Source organism: Nerophis ophidion, linkage group LG13 (assembly GCF_033978795.1).
Source record: "Nerophis ophidion isolate RoL-2023_Sa linkage group LG13, RoL_Noph_v1.0, whole genome shotgun sequence".
In the NCBI taxonomy this organism is placed as follows: Eukaryota; Metazoa; Chordata; class Actinopteri; order Syngnathiformes; family Syngnathidae; genus Nerophis; species Nerophis ophidion.
Window position 1 is genome coordinate 35,382,871 of NC_084623.1, and position 6,006 is coordinate 35,388,876.

Here is a 6,006-nt window from a genome sequence, read left to right on the forward strand (position 1 = left end):
TTGTACAACAGTGCAAAATATTGCTAATTTGTAGTGGTCTTTCTTCAACTATTTGAAAAAAAAAAGATGTAAAAATAAGTAAAAACTTGTTGAAAAATAAACAAGTGATTGAATTATAAATAAAGATTTCTCCACATAGAAGTAATCATCAACTTAAAGTGCCCTCTTTGGGGATTGTAATAGAGATCCATCTGGATTCATCAACTTCATTCTAAACATTTCTTTACAAAAAAGAAATTTTTAACATCAATATTTATGGAAAATGTCCACAAAAAATCTAGCTGTCAACACTGAATATTGCATTGTTGCATTTCTTTTCACAGTTTATGAATTTACATTCATATTTTGTTGAAGTATTTTTCAATAAATATATTTATAAAAGATTTTGAATTGTTGCTATCTTTAGAATATTTAAAAAAATATATAATGTACCCCTTGGGATACCTTCAAGTACCCCCATTTGAGAACTTCTGGTTTATAGGTCCGTAAGATATATAGATATTTAATGTATTCATACATTGTTTATGTAGGATAGGGGTCGGGAACCTTTTGGCTGAGAGAGCCTCGAAAGCCAAATATTTTAAAATGTATTCCTGTGAGAGCCATATAATATTTTTTAACACTGAATACAACTAAATGCGTGCATTTTTAGAGTATAATAAGTCTCTTTTTTTTTTTAATAACATTGTTATTCTGAAGCTAACCAATAATAAATAAAATACTTCTTAATGCGACTTCTTGAACTGGTAGGGTAGAAAACGGATGGACGGATTAAAATGCATGAGAATGTTTTATATTTTCAACGTTGCTTTTAACACGTAACATGAATTGATTTACGTGGACCCGGACTTAAACAAGTTGAAAAACTTCTTCGGGTGTTACCATTTAGTGGTCAATTGTACGGAATATGTACTGTATTGTGCAATCTACTAATAAAAGCTTCAATCAATCAAAACTGTGATGACCAGCGGAATTATTCATTACTTATCGTGTTAAGCAATGTCAGCTAAGATTTATCTGAGAGCCAGATGCAGTCCTCAAAAGAGCCACATCTGGCTCGAGAGCCATAGGTTCCCTACCCCTGGTGTAGGATATACGCATGTATATATAACCTAATCATATTGTTTCTTCAACTTCAAAATAGCTGACTGTTTTTTCCCCCCTTCTCTGGGATTATATTCCCAGTTTTGATCTCAGACGTCTGGTCACTTATATTTTATAAGAATATTCTATTACTATTAAGCAAATTATGAACACGCCAAGACATGTGTCCTTTATCATAGTTACACGTATGACAAAAAAAGCGCGTGAATATAAGTGGTATTCAATGAGTTAATATGAATTAAATGCGCTGACAGTTCATTGCTCCTGCCAAATGAATTGCCCTGAGTGGAGCGGATCACCATTCCAAGATGGCGGCCCCGCGTCACGTCTGCGGCAACAGGCAGTAGCGCTCGATGCTGTGTCTACTTATAAGATGTCTATTTTCATAACGTTAGCAGTGAGTTTACAGCCTCACTGATTTAACTCCACAGCAAATAAAAGTCACGTTACTCAGCCAATAAACGTTAGCTTACATTCAAAACGTACCCTTCTTTGTGCAACTTCAAATGTCGAACGAAGTTGTAAATTGATGCGTCTCCGTCTGTAATCTTCCAACCGCATGTTTGCATACAGCAATTCCTGTTTTGTTGACCAAGTCGTGGTTTTAACACCCGAACAAAACACTTTATGGCATAATTTTCTTCACTTATTCTTCTGTTGTTTGAGAGTTCTTCTTCGTTGGTTTTCCTGCAATTTGATTGGATGAATGCTGTGTGACGAAAACAACGTAGATGTAATTTGATTGGCTGTTGTTCTGACAGATAGCGCACATGCTGTCATTGCACACACGCTGACAGACATGGACAGATACGGAGCGCTCCTGAATAACTTTTTAATCGTTGGGTTTTGGGGAAAGTAGCAAGTCATGTCAAGTCAAAAGGCTCAAGTCCAAGTCAAGTCACAAGTCATTGATGTTAAAGTCTAAGTCGAGTTGCAAGTCTTTTTACATTTTGTCAAGTCGAGTCTAAAGTCATCAAATTCATGACTCGAGTCTGACTCGAGTCCAAGTCATGTGACTCGAGTCCACACCTCTGATGAATATACATATATACATATGTACCCCGCCTTCCGCCCGATTGTAGCTGAGATAGGCGCCAGCGCCCCCTGCGACCCCGAAAGGGAATAAGCGGTAGAAAATGGATGGACATATGTATATGTATCTATATATGTATATGTATTTATATATGTAAATGTATGTATTTATACTATGTATATGTGTATATTTATATGTATTTATATATGTATATGCATTTTTATACTGTATGTATATGTATAACCTTTACAACTCAAAGAGCCATTTTGACCTGTTTCACAAAGTAAAGAAAACAATGGGAGCCACATAACTCTTTTGAAATTTATAATGAAATAATACTGCATACAGAGTTTTTTTTTTGTTTATTGCTATGTAGAAACCAGGGGTCTCAGATACGCGGCCCGCACCTTAATAGGAAAATTTAATGTTAGTTTGGCCCGCGAGTTTTATATAAATGCCGCTTGACAGCGTCACACCGGCCAACCCTCCCAATTTTCCCCGGGGACTCCCGAATTTCAGTGTAATTATTCTCTCGAATGTACGCTGGTGTTTACCCAATGAACAATAATAAGGGCGTACAATGATGGCACTACCGCTAGCGCCCTCTACAGCTTGTACAAATAGCTTGCCAGCCGAAAAAATTGTTTGACGAGACTATTGCAGACACACGTAAGAGACTGCAAGGCATCCTTATTCAACAGCCATACAGGTCACACTGAGGGTGGCCATTTAAACAACTTTAGCACTCTTACTAATATGCGCCACACTGTGAACCCACACCGAACAAGAGTGACAAACACATTTCGGGAGAACATCCGCACTATAACACAACATAAACACGACAAAACAAATACCCAGAATCCCATGTATCCCTGACTTTCCGGGCTACATTATACACCCCCCCCCACCCCCCACCCCTCCGTGCGTCGGTTGAGGAGACACTGAAATTTGGAAATCTACCGGACTTCTCCGGGCGGTCGGCAAGTATGCGGCTGAGCCACATCAGAGTGGTCAAAGAGCCGCATGCGGCTCCGGAGCTGCGGGTTGCCCACCCCTGGTATATATGTATATGCATTAACAGGTATGTGCATTATATATATATATATATATATATATATATATATATATATATATATATATATATATATATATATATATATATATATATATATATATATATACATATATTTATTAGGGCTGGGCAACGATTAAAAATTTTAATCGAAGTGAATCGCACTATTTCTCCGATTAATCGCGATTAACTGCATTGTATACGCAAAGCCCAATAATGAATTCAAAAGTAGTGTGTAGTGCACTTTTATTGGAATATTCTCCCACATGAACAAAAGCGCCAAAACATTTGTTGTGCAAACACAATTTAAATCAGTCCTTGTTAAACAGTAGCAGTTAAATAGCATATTTTATGAAAATCAACTCAAAAAATGTAAATACAAACATTTAAGCTTATTACTACCACTGCCAGGGTATTTAAGTTATCCTGTTTGTTATGGAAAATAAATATAATCTTCATACAAATCTCTGAGCCACAATCATAACATCTGAACAGGCAATTTCTGAGGTAACAGCAGAAACAATTTTTTTATCAGGGATCTTATGTTTAAAAAACCTATATTCTAGGTAGTGGGCTGTTTTAGGGAATTTTTGATCAAATTATCCGTAGTAGCAATATTAATAATGTTGTGTTTATTCTGCGTAGTGCACTTAAAATAATTATGACCATATCTAGGAATTGATATGATGGGAATTTTTCCGATTGTTTGCTTGGTGCTTTGATAAACTGAACGCATAATATACATGGTACTATATTGTGATGTTATGAGCCGGGGAATAAAAGAACTACCCTACCCAGCATGCAACAGGAGTGACGAGCATGCGCGGTAGCCCGGTATAGGTTGTGTCGCCATGACGGCGTCTTGTATGTTGTGATATGCACGCTCTGAAAGCAAACGTTAAGAACTCAGCCAACACTCCTCGTCTGCATTATTCATAAATAGACAGACAACACATATACTCTGCTGCTTCACAGGCCGCTGGATGTAGCCGGCAAAGTATTCCCATGCTAGCTAGCCGGTCTAGCAAGCACGCGTCATTCAGTCCAAAACGGCCCGATCTATCCACATTCAGAATTGTCTGGCGGTCGTAAGTGATCCCGGAGTGACCACGCTGTAAGCCAGCCATGGAATTTGCAGAATTGTCCGGTATTTTTGCCAAATGTTGCATCTTTACCAAGAGCCCCTCGACGCCGGGCGACGCCATCTTGTTAAGAAAAGGCGTTAACAAAATAAAAGCATGTAAACAACATACGCAAATGTGCGATAAAATAATTGTCGGCGTTAATAGATTGATGAGTTAACTCATAAGTAACGCATTAATTTGGCCACCCCCAATATATATATATATATATATATATATATATATATATTTTATATGTTTATATAATATATATATATATATTATATATATACTGTATATATATTATATATGTATATATATTATTATATATATATTGTATATGTGTATATAGTATATATATATATACACACTGTATATATATATATACTGCATGTATATGTATATATATATATATATATATATATATATATATATATATATATATATATATATATATATATATATATAAAATATGCATTTATAGTCAAGGGTTTCTGGGGTTTATCCGTTATATAGTGCTCCATACCGGGGGTATAGCGGATTATACGTTAGGTCAGTAAAAACACATTAGCTATATCATACCTACAAGCCTATTTCGCAGGTTTCCTTGCTCGTCAGGGGATTTTATAGAATCTCCTGACGAGCAGTCGTGGTCAAAAGTTTACATATCATTGTTAAGAACAAAATGTCATGGCTGTCACAGTAGGAATTGTGTTCCTGGGATTAAAAGCCTCACATTTCTGCTCCAAACATATTGCTGGGTATTGTGGACAAACAGCTCAATTTTTGTTTCATCTGACCACAGAACTTTCCTTCAGAAGGTCTTATCTTTGTCCATGTGATGTCAGACCTATTGTCAAGCATGGTGGTGGTAGTATGCTCTGGGTCTGTTTTGCCAATGAAACTGACGCTTTACAGAGGGTAAATGGGACAATAAAAGGAGGATTACCTCCAACTTCTTAAGGAAACACAAAATCAGCCTACAGGTTGGATCTTGGGCGCAGTTGGGTGTTCCAACAGGACAGCGACCCCAAATGGCTAAATCAGGCTACAATTAATGTTTTAGAATGGCCTTCCCAAAGTCTTGACTTAAACGTGTGGACAATGCTGAAGAAACAAGTTCATGTCAGAAAACCAAACCCATTTAGTTGAACTGCACCAATTTTGTCAAGAGGAGTGGTCACAATTTCAACCAGAAGTTTGCCAGAAGCTTGTGGATGGCTACCAAAAGTGCCTTATTGCAGTGAAACTTGCCAAGGGACATGTAACCAAATATTAACATTGATGTATGTATACTTTTGACCCAGCAGATTTGGTCACATTTTCAGTAGACCCATAATAAATTCATAAAACAACCAAACGCGGTTGTCTTCAGCACAGATTATGTCAAAAAACACTTATGTTGGCCCAAGATGTTGTCAACATAAGATGTTGTCGACAACTGCTTATGTCAACATAAAATGTTGTCAAGAAAAGCGAATATAAGCATTGCTTACACACTTTATGTAAGAAACATTTTCTGGAGGACAACTTTTGACAAGCTCTCATGTCGACATAAGCTGTTGTCAACAGCATCTTGTGTTGACATAAGAGGATGACGGCAGCCGTTTATGTCGACAAGCTTTAATGTCGACAACCGGCATAAGGTGTAGTCGACAACCGCTTAGTTTGACGTA

At 36.9% G+C, this 6,006-nt stretch overlaps 1 protein-coding gene and 1 long non-coding RNA gene across 2 annotated transcripts in view; one reads left to right on the plus strand and one right to left on the minus strand.

Moving 5' to 3' along the window:
• Positions 1-6,006, plus strand: part of chrd (chordin) — an 85,717-nt gene that overhangs the window by 78,791 nt on the left and 920 nt on the right. The gene's annotated exons all lie outside the window — the stretch shown is intronic.
• LOC133564488 (uncharacterized) overlaps positions 1-6,006 on the minus strand; it is a 70,182-nt gene that overhangs the window by 49,624 nt on the left and 14,552 nt on the right. The window lies entirely within an intron of this gene.